Source organism: Macaca thibetana, chromosome 12 (genome assembly GCF_024542745.1).
Source record: "Macaca thibetana thibetana isolate TM-01 chromosome 12, ASM2454274v1, whole genome shotgun sequence".
Taxonomy (NCBI): Eukaryota; Metazoa; Chordata; class Mammalia; order Primates; family Cercopithecidae; genus Macaca; species Macaca thibetana.
In genome coordinates, this window is record NC_065589.1 from 107,369,713 (window position 1) to 107,384,029 (window position 14,317).

General features: G+C 45.3%; 1 protein-coding gene across 1 annotated transcript in view; it reads left to right on the top strand.

The window, feature by feature from the left end:
• The window catches only part of DARS1 (aspartyl-tRNA synthetase 1), a 1,211,452-nt gene that overhangs the window by 1,114,801 nt on the left and 82,334 nt on the right, over window positions 1-14,317 (top strand). The window lies entirely within an intron of this gene.

Consider the following 14,317-nt stretch of genomic DNA (forward strand, 5'->3'; position numbering starts at 1 on the left):
GGGGGGGGGGGGGGGGGGGGGGGGGGGGGGGGGGGGGGGGGGGGGGGGGGGGGGGGGGGGGGGGGGGGGGGGGGGGGGGGGGGGGGGGGGGGGGGGGGGGGGGGGGGGGGGGGGGGGGGGGGGGGGGGGGGGGGGGGGGGGGGGGGGGGGGGGGGGGGGGGGGGGGGGGGGGGGGGGGGGGGGGGGGGGGGGGGGGGGGGGGGGGGGGGGGGGGGGGGGGGGGGGGGGGGGGGGGGGGGGGGGGGGGGGGGGGGGGGGGGGGGGGGGGGGGGGGGGGGGGGGGGGGGGGGGGGGGGGGGGGGGGGGGGGGGGGGGGGGGGGGGGGGGGGGGGGGGGGGGGGGGGGGGGGGGGGGGGGGGGGGGGGGGGGGGGGGGGGGGGGGGGGGGGGGGGGGGGGGGGGGGGGGGGGGGGGGGGGGGGGGGGGGGGGGGGGGGGGGGGGGGGGGGGGGGGGGGGGGGGGGGGGGGGGGGGGGGGGGGGGGGGGGGGGGGGGGGGGGGGGGGGGGGGGGGGGGGGGGGGGGGGGGGGGGGGGGGGGGGGGGGGGGGGGGGGGGGGGGGGGGGGGGGGGGGGGGGGGGGGGGGGGGGGGGGTCACGCTGTAATCCCAGCACTTTGGGGAGGCGAAGAGGGTGGATCACTGAGGTCGGGAGTTTGAGACCGCCTGAAAACATGGAGAAACTTATTCTCCACTTAAAATTCAAACTTAGCTTGGCCGTGGTGGGTCGCAAGCCTGTAGTCCCAGCTACTCAGGAGGCTGCGGCAGGAGAATCGCTTGAACGGAGGCGAGGTGGGGGGGGGGGGGGGGGGGGGGGGGGGGGGGGGGGGGGGGGGGGGGGGGGGGGAAAAATTTTTATTTCTAATTTAATTTTTGTAAGTTTTAAAAAAAATATTTATAAATTTTTTTATTAAAAAATTTTTTTAATTTCTTTTTAAAATTTCTCTTTCGTTAATTAATAGTGAGCCAAGATCATGTCATTGCACTCCAGCCTGGGCAACTAGAGCGAAAATCCGTCTCAAAAAAAAAAAAAAAAAACAACGCTGCTTTAAATCCCCAAATGCTGATGTGGCCATTCCTGCTTTGCACAGATTCTATGCCAGAGGCATAAATTATGGAGCTCAGTTCACGGGCTGTCAGGCCCCATTGCAGAAGTCAAAAGGGCCTCTTGGACACCTGCCCCTTCTGAGTGATACTGTCCTCATTTATAAATCCCCACTGAATGTGGAATACCACACACACCCTCTTATGGTCAACAGCCCTTAGGGTTTTGCCTCAGGTATGTCTCTGGGGACATAATTTAGAGATTCATCATCCTGAGAATTATGTTTCAGGTACCTAATCCTAATTATAGGTCTACTCCATAGCGACTTCCCAGAGACAGAAGGTGCAGCTGAGGTTAGGCCTGGGTCTTTGTTAGCTGTAATTAGAGAAGGCAATACCTCTTTGTCCACGTGGTCCTATCTTTACCACATTACCTGTACTGGTGGGAACAGCCAGCCTCACCACTCTGTTAGGGACACATTGGAGAAAAGAGACCAGTCCTTGGCTGAGAAAGACAGGATCCATTTTTCCAGTGCTTTCCAAAGCAGCATCCACTTTGTTTTAAGTCAGGGAAGGCCTTCAAATTACTTTCAGTAGAAGATTTAAAAGAATGTTTCTGTTTAGGGTTTTTCAGTCTTTTGTCCAAGGACTCTTCCATCTTTTGTCCAACCACAGAATCCTTTGAGAGTCTGTTGATAATTATGAATCATTCCCCCTCAAAAATGCACATATGTGTAGACACAAACAATGTTGCATGCAATTTCAAAAAGTTCACGGACCCCTGGAAACCCATAAGCCTCAGATTAACAGCATTTAATCAAGATTCAGACACTTTTTACATTTATAGAAGTTGTGAATTTATAGAAGTTGAAAGCAGAAGAGCTATTAAATGCTCCAAAGCATTTAAAGTACAAAACTAAAATAAGAAAGTAAAACGAGAAGCGATTAAAAGATAGCATTTTTCTAAAACAGATCACAGGTTGTCTTTCTTCCTCAGCAAACATTGTACAGCAGAGCATGAAACACCAGCTTTACCCTTTGCAGCTTACATGCTAAGACTACATGGTATGTTAATGGTCTCATAGATTCACAATATATTCTATGTTTGTAATTAATAGCTACCCTGATGGTTGCCTGGTACATATGAGGCCAAGGGTTTTGACTATAGGATTACTTATTGCTCACAACAAGCACACAGGGTAAATATCACTAACCCATTCTACAGCCAAGGACACTGAGAATCTGAGAAGAAAACAGCTTTCCCAAGGCCACACAGCAATTAAGCAGCAGAGACGGAACTCTGACCCAGGGCTGTCTGTCTCCAAAGGCCTTGTTCTTAATACAACCTAAGAATGCAGGCCTACTGAATTTTATAATTAGCGTTTAAAATTTTCCTTCAGAGTCCTTGGGGCAGTTATCAGGCAAATAGGAAGCAGGAGAACTTCAAGGGCTGCTTGAAGCAAAATCACACGCTTTGCAGTGACAGCTCCAGGATGTCCGCCTAGGAGGGATCTGAAGGCCATGGGGGGCTTGCCTTAAGGCTGCAATTGCAATTGCGTAGCAAGCACAGAGACTTTCCTCCCCTTCAAGTCAGATGGCACAGTTTTGGCAGCCACAGCCCATGCTATTAGAAGAAGCTGGCCTCTCCATCAATGGGTGATTGAAGAGTTGTGGCTGAGCTCCCGCCTAGCTCTCATGCCTGAGATGTGTAGATAGCTCCGCCCACCCCTGCCCTGCCTGGGCCCTCCATCAGTTCTGCTTCTCTGCCCCCTCTGCACCCTCTGCCTGTCACTCTGCTGCCCTCTGTGGTGGCCACACAGGGATGAGAAACCTGGGAAAACCAGGCAAACACTCTATCCTACCCTGAACTGTGAATGTAGAAATAGTCAATTTAGACTTTTCTATCATTAGAGTTTTCTGAATGTAACTGGAGCATGGGACACAGCCTGGAACCTAGAATAAAGGAAGGAGGCAATCAAAGCCTTAGAGAATTTCCTTAACTCAAGTAGGGCCAGGCATGGTGGCTCACCTGTATAATCCCAGCACTTTGGGAGGCCAAGGGAGGAGGATCTTTTGAGCCCAGGAGTTCAAGTTTACAGAGAGCCATGATCATACCACTGCACTCCAGCTTGTGTGACAAAGCAAGATCCTTACTCAAAAAGGTTTTTTAAAAAAAATAAAATAGGCCGGGCGCGGTGGCTCAAGCCTGTAATCCCAGCACTTTGGGAGGCCGAGACGGGCGGATCACGAGGTCAGGAGATCGAGACCATCCTGGCTAACACGGTGAAACCCCGTCTCTACTAAAAAATACAAAAAACTAGCCGGACGAGGTGGCGGGTGCCTGTAGTCCCAGCTACTCGGGAGGCTGAGGCAGGAGAATGGTCTAAACCCGGGAGGCGGAGCTTGCAGTGAGCTGAGATCTGGCCACTGCACCCCAGCCTGGGCGACAGAGCAAGACTCTGTCTCAAAAAAAAAATAAAATAAAATAAAATAAAATAAAATAAAATAAAATAAGCTTGAGACATTATTTATGGGAGGCAGGACATCACAGTAGCTAAGCATGTGGCTCTGGGGTCTGATGCTTGGGTTCTGATGGTGATTCGACCCATTTACTGTTTTATCAGTTACTTTGCCTCTCTGTGCCTTAGTTGTTTTATCTGTAAAATGGAAATAATACTGCCTAGCTCGAAAAAGTTGCTCTAAAAATTGTTTAGACTGAAAAACCCTAAACAGAAACATTCCTTTAAATCTTCTTCTACTGAAAGTAATTTGAAGGCCTTCCCTGACTTAAGACAAAGAGAATGCTGCTTTGGAAAGCACTGGAAGTGGTTCCTGTCTTTCTCAGCCAAAAAGTTGTTCTAAAAATTAAATATGTGAATAAATATATTATACTTAAAACAGTGCCTGGCACATCATAAGAATTCAAAAAGTCTTAATTAGTATTGTGATCATTATTTGGCCACTTTCATAGTCACTGATGAGTGAACCACTTTGTCCATAGAGCTAAAATGATTGTGAAAACCCAGAAAGTAAGTTGTATTTCCCTGCAGAGGTTTGAGGGTGATAAGGTGAGCAAGTGAACGTGGTGCAAGGCCTCAAAACCAAGCTGAGTAAAGGAGTCCCAGTGTTTCAGTCAGGTATTGCTGCATAACAAACCACCTCCCAATGTACTGGTTTAAAACAGCAGTTTATTATTTCTTATGATTCTGTGGGTCGATCAGGCAGTTCTAGTTTGTAGAGTGTTGGCTAGGGCTCCAGTGGGCTGGAACACTCAAAATGGCCTCATTCACATTCCACCTGGGAGCTCAGCTAGGGTTGCTGGCCAAAGTCCTCGGTTATCCTCCATCAGGTCTCGTCAAACGGCTCTGGAGCTTCCTCACAGCTTGGCAGATGGTTCCAAGAAAGAACACTCTAAGACATGAAGGCAGAAGCTGAAGACTTTTTAAGGCCCAGCCTTGGAGATTGTATTATATTGCTCAAAATAGGTCATAGGCCAGTCTAGATTCAAAGGGAGTGAATCTAGACTCTACTTCTTGATGAGGGAGTGGCACAGTCACACTGCAAAATAACATATGGGATGAGAGATACTGTGGCAGCCATCTTTGGAAACATGATCCACCACAGCTAGGGGAAGAGAGAGGAACCTGATTTTCCTACCAAGGTTTGGATTGAATGACTCAAATAGGATCATCAATCCGAGTTTGGATCACAAAGTTACCTACTAAAATGAAGAAGTAAATGGAACTAAAAGTTTTTAATTTAGCACAACTTGTTTATACGTGACTTAAATAGGATTACTCCTCAGAATATTAAAAATAGTTCCTTTAGGTCAAAAATCACATGGAGAGGTCGGGCGTGGTGGCTCACACCTGTAATCCCAGCACTTTGGGAGGCCGAGGCGGGTGCATCACCTGAGGTCAGGAGTTCGAGACCAGCCTGGCTAACATGTTGAAACCCCATCTCTACCAAAAACACAAAATAAGCGGGGAGTAGTGGCACACACCTGTAGTCCCAGCTACTCAGGAGGCTGAAACAGGAGAATCGCTTGAACCCGGGAGGCAGAGGCTGCAGTGAGCCTAGATCACGCCACTGCACTCTAGCTTGGGCAAGACAGAGTGAAACTCCGTCTCAACATACATACATACATACATAAAATCAGAACCATAAATGAAAATAGAAAAAAAGACATTAGGTTGGAGAAAATAATTATCAGTAAGGTGCCTTTCTAAAAGTAAAAACTTTTCCTTAAAAGGTAGATGATAAAACCACATACTCCCTGATAGTGACAATGGTAAGCTTATAGTGAAAACTGCAGGGTATGGTGTTACAGTGAACAAAGCAGAAAACCATAAAAAGAGGCTGAGTGAATAGGAAGAGTCAGACAAGAGCCCCATGAGAGTCTTGAAATTGCTATTGCTGAGATTTTGATTTTTCCCTACCTCCTCACACATGTAGAATTCTTTTTAAAGTGTGATATACTTTATATTTGTATTTTACATTATAATTTATTGGGGTTGGGGGTTAACATCCTTTATAAAATTTCTGGATATGGCTGCAGTCATACATGGATTTACAAAATAAGACTGGAGATAATCTCACCAAATGAATTATGATTTACCTTGAACGTTCCAGTTCTCCACAGTTACAAAAGGTCTGGTCTTTAAGATTCATTAGAGACGGGTAATGTTAAAAAAGGAAAAAGCAGAAAGACTTTGATAGATTTTTGAATAGTGGGGAGAAGAGAAAGCAGTAAGAAATGGCACCAAGATTTTGGGCCTCGGTGATAAATGAATGGTTATGTTTCCTAGAGTGATTGAGAAGGTGAGTAGAAGGAAAGAGAATTGCATATTGCAAGGCAGAATTACAAAAACAACAAGTTTGGGACTGAAAGACTATATTAAGGGAAAGTAGCAGCCATCCAGCATTTTCATAAAATCCTGATATCCCTGGCTCACTTCTGTTTGGGAGAGGGGCCCCACTCGTTCTCATTTTATGAGACTATAACTTTTTAGTATTCATTTTACTGTTTGCCATTTATTGAGTTGTTTCTACCCAGTGTGTTTACAACTCACATAAAATACTGAAGACAATCAAATATACAGAAACAAGGCTGGGAAATGCAACTTGCCCAGTGAAAATGTCATTATTATCTAGTGGCAGCTGCGTACTGTAAAACCATTGGCATCACCTCAGATAAAAGGCAGATGAAAAACAAGGGAAATGACTATCTAGATACCTTGATGGAAAACTGTTTTTAATAGAAGGTGGTTTTAAATAGGCTGTCAGGGAAAAAGGATAAGCTGTCCAAGTGAGAAACTAGACAATCCATCAAGAACAGAATGCAAAGAGGAGAAAAAGGTAAAGTTCTCATGGGAACAGGATATAAAGTTGATGACAAAGGGCCTTCATGGGGAATGAAGAGCGACATAACAATGTGTGCCATGTATTATTTGCATAAACTCCAAGGAACTTGGCATAATTTACATTTCCCACATCACAATCATAAACCAGGAAGTAAGAAAAAATAGTGCCAAGCAGCCAAAATAGGTGGAGTATTCAACTTCGCTCAAGGGGGTTAAGGGAGTTCTCAGGTCCTCGCTTCACCAATAATTCCAATAAGCTTGGCTATCCGTTTCTCCAAACCCAACCACTCCAAGTGAGATGCAGATTCAACAGTTACGTGTTACGTATCTCAACAGTAGCTCACACTTGTTGGGCATTCACTACGCATCAGGTACTGTTCTAAATCATATTTAGAGGGACCTATTTATCACAATAGCAACCTAAGAGGTAGGGACTAGAATTATCCTCATTTTACAGACAACGAAGTTGAAACACAGAAAAGTTTTTAAAACTACCGACCAATCACATAGCTAGGAAGTGGTAGAGTCAGGATGTGAACCCAGGCTAGGCAGGTTCCTATATCCTTAACAACTAGGCCAGCCCCGCCCATAACAATCACCTATTGGGCTTTTAAAACAGTTTGCTGGGCTTCACCCTGAGTGTTTCTGATTCAGTAGGTCTGGGATGGGGCCAGAGACTTTACATTTCTAACAAGTTCTCAGGTGTATCCGTTTGCTCCGACTGCCGTAACAAAGTATCATATACTGGGTGTTATTTAACAGAATTTATTTTCTCACAGTTCCAGAGGCTAAAAGTTTTAGATCAAGATGTTGGCAGGGCTGATTTTTTTTCCCAGGCCTCTATTATTGGCTTGTAAATGGCCCTCTTCTCCCTGTGTCTTCACATAACCTTCCCTCTTGTCTGTGTGTATCTGCGTCCTATTTCCCTCTTCTACGGACACCATTCATATTGGATTAGGGCTGACCCCAATTACTTCTTTCTAATTTAATTACCTCTTTTAAGACCCTATCTCCAAACACAGTCACTTTCTGAGATATTGGGGGGTTCCAACACATGAATTGGGGAGGTGGAGGTGGGACTACAACTTTAGCCCATAACACCAGGTGATGCTGATGTTGACATGCTGGTCCAGGGACCACAATTTGAGAACCACTGAAATCAGCAAAAGTAGGTGCCGTGGACTGTTTTCTCTTTCAATTATTATGTCTTTTAATGCTTACATGAGAAAACACCATGACTCTTATTTTCTTGACAAAATTGAGGATCCAAGATGTCAAATGACTCTCTTCAAATCACACAGCTAATGTAGTGGACACAGCTGGCTATCCACTCAGCATCCATTCTTATCCTTCCTCCTTCCTAACAGAATCTGGTTTTATTTAGATGTCCACCCCTCTCCCAGGTACACATGTGCTTCAGTGGAGGCAACACTCCCAACTCACCCCCAAAATCCTGAGGTAGGCCTGATTGCCTACTGATCCCATTTCCCTTACCAGTAACTAGTTTGAACACTCACATGTGTTTGGCCACTTCTGGCCAATCAGGTGTTAAGGAAAGCTGGATGCAGAAATTTTAAGGAACAGTTTCTATGTTTAAGAGAGAGGCACGGGAAAGTACAAGATCTGTCTCCTTCCCTGATGTTGTCAAGACTAAATGTGATGCCTGAACTTGCTGCAGCTGTCTTGCTACCAACCTGAGGGTGAAGCCTCCAGAGCTGAGAGAAGGAAAGAACTGCTTGGTCCTTGATGACGTTGCTGAATGCATGGATCAACCAAACCTGGGCCCTCCTTTTTCCCCAACTTCCTACTGGATGAGCAATACATTACTGTTTGAAACAGTCTCAGTCAGGGTTTCTCTTATTCGCAGCCAAAGGCATCCTACCTGATTCAGCTGGTAAATAGGGGTGTTAAGATTTGAATTACATGCAGGCACAAGAGAAGTAATAGCTAAATTCAACATGACAGCAAGGCTGGAGCCAGAATGCATTTGCAATACAAGAACTCAACAAGCTTGGTAATATACAACAGGACAAATACTATGTGATTCCACTTATCTGAGATATCTAAAATAGTCAAAATCATGAAAAGAGAAAGTGGAATCTTGGTTGCCCAGGACTTGGGGGAGGGGAAATGCCAAACTGTTACTCCATAGGTGCAAGATTTCAGTTTTGCAAGATGAACAATTTCTAGAGATTTATTACACAACAATGTGAATATAGGTAACATTACTGAACTGTATACTTTAAAAAGGTTAGATAATTTTTATGTGTTTTGTCAAATTTTTTTAAAAAGCCTGGCCAACTAGAGTCATTCAGGATAGAGAAAGAATCCTACACACTTCAGAGGCCTTAAAGATGTTACCCTAGGTAGAGAACATTGGCCTCCTGCTCCTCCCATCTTAAAGCCTTTACACTGGTTGTCTTCTTGCCTGGAAAGCTCTTCCCCCAAATATGCACGCAGGCACATCTCTCAGTGCCTTCAAATCTTCAAATGTCACTTTCTCAATGAAGCCTACCCTGACCACCATATTTAAAACTGCAACCTCACCTCCCCAGAACTCCTGTTTCTCTTAACTTGCTCGATTTTTTTTTCATTTTCTCATATGTCATATAATTTACTTATTATGTTACTTATCTTGTTATTTATTATCTGCCTCCATCTGCTAAAACATAAGATCCACAGGAACAGGGACCTTTATCCACTTTATTCTCTGATGTATCCCAAATGTCTAGACTAATGCCTGACACATAGTTCACTCTCAATAAATACTTGCCGAAAGAATGTATGAGCATTGGAACCAGGTGTGGTGGCTCACACCTGTAATCCCAGCACTCTGGGTGGCTGAGGCAGGCGGATCATTTGAGGTCAGGAGTTCAAGAACAGCCTGGCCAACATGGTGAGACCCTATCTCTACTAAAAATACAAAACTTAGCTGGGCGTACTGGCGCTCACCTATAATCCCAGCTACTTGGGAGGCTGAGGCAGGAGAATCTCTTGAACCCAGGAGACGGAGGCTGCAGTGAGCCAAGATCATGCCACTGCACTCTACTCCAGCTGGGCAACAGAGTAAGACTCTGTCTCAAAAAAAAAAAAAAAAAAGAAAAAAGTATGAGCATTGGTCTAAATTTTGGTAACTATAGTCATCAGCCAGAAACTCTGTATACATTGAGATTATAAAACAAGAAAAGTGACTTCTGCACTAAGATAGCAGATCTAATCTTGCTCCTGCCCCTAATGCCACAAAAACTATAATCAAGAGGATGGGAGAACAGGAGAGGAGACAATACGCCCCAAAAATGCAGGAAGCCAGAAAGCAGCAGGTGGGCCAGTGGCAACCTACTTAGCAGATATGAAAAGCTGAATCCTAAGGGAGCAGTCAAGAAAGCTGAGAAGTAACCTCACTGATACCACAGAAATCACAAAAGACTCAAGACAAGCAGCACCAAATACCTCTGGAAACGGAGATGGGGCGTGGGAATGATAATGACAATCTGGGGAAAGCTACACGAGAAGTCTGATCCCTGCAGCCCTCCATACTCCACTCTTTTGGCAAGAGTCCTCTCCTACCCTGACATGATGCATTCTCTAGAGAAAGTAAAAGGTGGATCTTTGACTTCAGGAACTGGGTGCTATCCCCAACTAGGGGAATTCAGTGACCAAATACATGTGGGATGCCAGATAGTCCCAGAACACTAGCGGTCAGACCTTTATTCTTCATGCAGCAGATCAGAAGAGTTTTTCCCCTGAACAATCTGACCAGCCAAAAGGAAAGATCTAAAGATACTGACACCCATCAAATGGCCCAACCAGAGCATCATACAGTAAAACCCACAAAGGACAAACCACATGGAAGAGCTCAGAGCTCCTAGTCAGCTTCTTAGTCTCCACTTTTTTTTTTCTTTTCTTTTCTTTTTCTTTTGGAGACAGAGTCTTGCTCTGTCACCCAGGCTAGAGTACAGTGGTGCCATCTCGACTCACTGCAAGCTCCACCTCCCGGGTTCACGCCATTCTCCTGCCTCGGCCTCCCAAAAGTAGCTGGGACTACAGGTGCCCGCCACCACTCCTGGCTAATTTTTTTTATTTTTAGTAAAGACGGGGTTTCACCGTGTTAACCAGGATGGTCTCTGTCTCCTGACCTCGTGATCCGCCCGCCTTGGCCTCCCAAAGTGCTGGGATTACAGGCATGAGCCACCGCGCCCAGCCTAGTCTCCACTTTTAACATAAGCAGACAATCAAGGATTCACCGAACACCTGAGGTAGGTCTCTAACATGAAAGACAGAGGCCAAAAATAAACAAATAGAAAAGCAACTTGTAAGAAAGGGGTTATGTAGAGAGAACACTTTTAAAAATTCCCCCCAAAAATCACTTTATTAATATGCTCAGTAAGATGAGAAGATATTATATGCATTTTAAAAGATCAGGATTCTATTACAGGACCATTCGAAGAACAAAAAGAGTGCTTTAGGAAGTTATTAAATGATGGCAATAATGAGAAAACCGCAATTGAAAGACTATACAATAAAGTTGGAAAAAATCTCCCACAAGCCTATCAAAATGCAGTAAGATGGAAAATTTGAGAGAAATGATAAGGAAATTAGACCAGCTCAGAAAGTCCAATACTTAATAAGAATTCAGGAAACAGAGAAGAGAAGAAATGGAAGGTGGAGAATCATCAAAGACATTTTTCAAGAAAATGCCCTCGAACTAATGAGCTTCCAGATGGAATGGCCCAATGTCCAGCACAATGATGAATTTAAACCCACAGGCTGATAAATATTATGAAATTCCTCAGCATTAGGAACAAAGAAGGACCCATGTAGTCTACTTAGCAAATGTCCTGTGAGCTTCTTTCTTTTCCAGGGGGAAAAGAACCACATACAAAGGACCAAGAATCACAGTGGTGGCCGGACACTATGGCTCACACCTGTAATCCCAGCATTTTGAGAAGCCTAGGCGATGGATCGCTTGAGGCCCAGAGTTCGAGATCAGCCTGGGCAACATGGGGAAACCCCATCTCTACCAAAAAACAAAAAAACAAAAAAATTACCTAGTCTCATAAACCAGTCTCAAAAAAAATAAAGAAATAGAAGAACCACGGCGCTTCAACCCTCTTAACAGCAACACCTAGAATGAAATGGGTCCATGGGTCCATGAACCTACCCAAAAGTCATTTTCCTGCTCCCTAAATGTATAGTTTAGGATGGATATTATATTGGAAATTGGCAGAGTCCCACGCTGACTGCTGTCAAGACAGGAGCACACAGGACAAGCAAGGGAAGGTCAACGCCTGAATGATTCCATCAGTAAAGCTGTTAACAAGCTGCTTTTAGATTTAGATCGTTTATTATTTATATGGACAGTGAAAACAAGAATAAGCCTACAGCCTTGACAACATGGTGAATCCCCATCTCTACAAAAAATACAAAAATTAGCTGAGCATGGTGGTGCACACCTGTAGTCCCAGCTACTCCAAAGGCTGAGGTGGGAGGACCCCTTGAGCCCGGGAGGTTGGGGCTGCAATGAGCCTTGTTCCCACCGCTGCACTCCAACCTGGGCAATGGAGAGGGACCCTGATTCAAAAAAAAAAAAAAAAAAAAAAGGCCAGGTGCATTGGTTCACGACTGTAATCCCAGCACTTTGAGAAACTGAGGCAGATGGATCACCTGAGGTCAGGAGTTTGAGACCACCCAGGCCAACATGGCGAAACCATGTCTACTAAAAATACAAAAATTAGCCGGGCATGGTGGAAGGCACCTGTAATCCCAGCTACTCGGGAGGCTGAGGCAGGAGAATCACTTGAACTCGGGAGGTAGAGGTTGCAGTGAGCCAAGATCATGCCACTTCACACCAGCCTGGGAGACAAAGGGAGACTCTGTCTCAAAAAAAATTAATTAATTAATTAATTTTTAAAAAAAGAGAAGAAGAATAAGCCAAAGGTGCCAGCTCTCTGTGATTCTTGTCCCGTTAAGGACATCACTGAAACAAAAATCACCAAATGACTGCAACATGAGTAGTGGGACACTCTGTTGCTGAAGAGCCACTTCTAGACTCCAGTTAAGCAGTAAGATATTATACACATTTTTGTATTCTGCATTTCCCTTGAGGGAAGGGGGCAAGAAGTCCCACACCTCATCAGAATCTAGGAGGTAATAAGAAACCATCCCATGACAGGCTCTCAGGCAGACAGGGAAGTGAGTAGGAGACGGCCTTCCACCCTCTCATATTCCAGCAGCATCACAAGGTGTTTTTCTAAGATTCAGGTTAGCTGCGGTTCAAGCCCTCGCCTACATGGCTTATGTGGATCCTGCAAAGCAGCCAGAGCACCACGGCCGAGCTGTTCCCCTATTCCTTGGTCTGTGGAATAGGCTACCATACTGGATAAAGCTAAGAGAAAATCTCTAAGTCACTTTCCCAGCCCCCAACTAGGATAGTAAATCATAAACAATAACACGTCCCCAAGAGGAATACTGCAGATCAGTGCAACCCTTACAGACCTGATGGTTGGTAATCTCCATCACATTTCTATTGCCACCGGTGTGGCTCCAGCAAAATCCAGACAAATTCAGGAAATTGACAGTAGACTACTGCAAGTTCAACCAAGTCATAGCCTCAGTTGCAGCTGTGGTGTCTTTACTACAGCAGATTCTTAAGACCTCAGGCACGTGACATGTGGCCATTGATCTGGCAAATGCTTCTTTTCTATCACTATCAGGAAAGGGGGCCAGAAACAAGTATATTTACAGTCTTACTCCAGGACTAAATGAGAATACTCTTATCAAGGCAACGAGGCCAAAAAAAGAAAGAAGTACATGGACAGGCCTCATGGACAGATGAAAAGGTAAGATCACTACCCTAGTGAAGGGAAAACAGATGGGATTTGTATCCAGATTTCTGATAACCAGTCCATACATTAGGACTATACCTGATTGAAGCAACCCAAGCTTTAAAAAAAAATTCCAAGATGAAGCAACTTCACAGACCCCCTTCTGTATTCGAATCCGATGAATATAATAGAATGCCTTTTTTAACGGAATGTGATATTGATCATGAATATTCAGTGTTGCTCCCCAAGGAATGAGTAAATTCTCCTGCCCCCATGAACTCAGGAATGACTATGTAACTTGTTTTGGTCAATAAACTAGGAGCAGAATGTGAAATGTATCACTTCCAGGCAGGCACTTTAATAGCTAAACTCTTCCTGACTCTGTAATCATTGAAGCATCTATCAAGATGGCACATCTATCGGCTTAGGTACCTGTGTAATATTAAGAACAGGAATTAGGACTTATCTTTTTATTGCCAGCACCTGCTAAAATGCCTGACACAAAGTAGATGTTTGTAAATAATCTTTGATCAATTAAATAGGGAGTAAAATTTCATATCACCTGCAATTAGACGGTAAGCTACAGGCGGGCAGGGAGCATGGCTGTCTTCTCACTACTGCATGAGGGAGCCTCCAGAGACTTTTCACTTGCGCTGGAATCTACGTGCACCCCTTAACACTTTGTGCCAGAAGAAGACACTACAAAGTCAGTTGAAACGACGGAGTGCAAAGTCTGGCAGGGGAAACAGTATTAAACCAAATCTCCAAATTATTTTCAATTTCGATTCAAAACTCACAAATGATAGTTTTTTAAAAAAGCCTAACTTGGGAATATTCACCCATTGGGCAACCAACACTATGCACTGTCCCTAACACTGCAACAGATCCAGGCAATCAGTGCCATTGTGTGGTTTCTTGTCGTTGTCACTGTATTTACACCTCACTTATACAGGGACTGGTACCCCCATGCTGCCTTGGCAAGCCAACTGCACTCCTTTGTCCCAACACGCAGTGCAATGGATTGCGAAGAGGTCTCCTCCAACCCCAAGCAGCTACGTCGCCCCGGGGAAGAGAGAAGGCGGGAAAGTCCA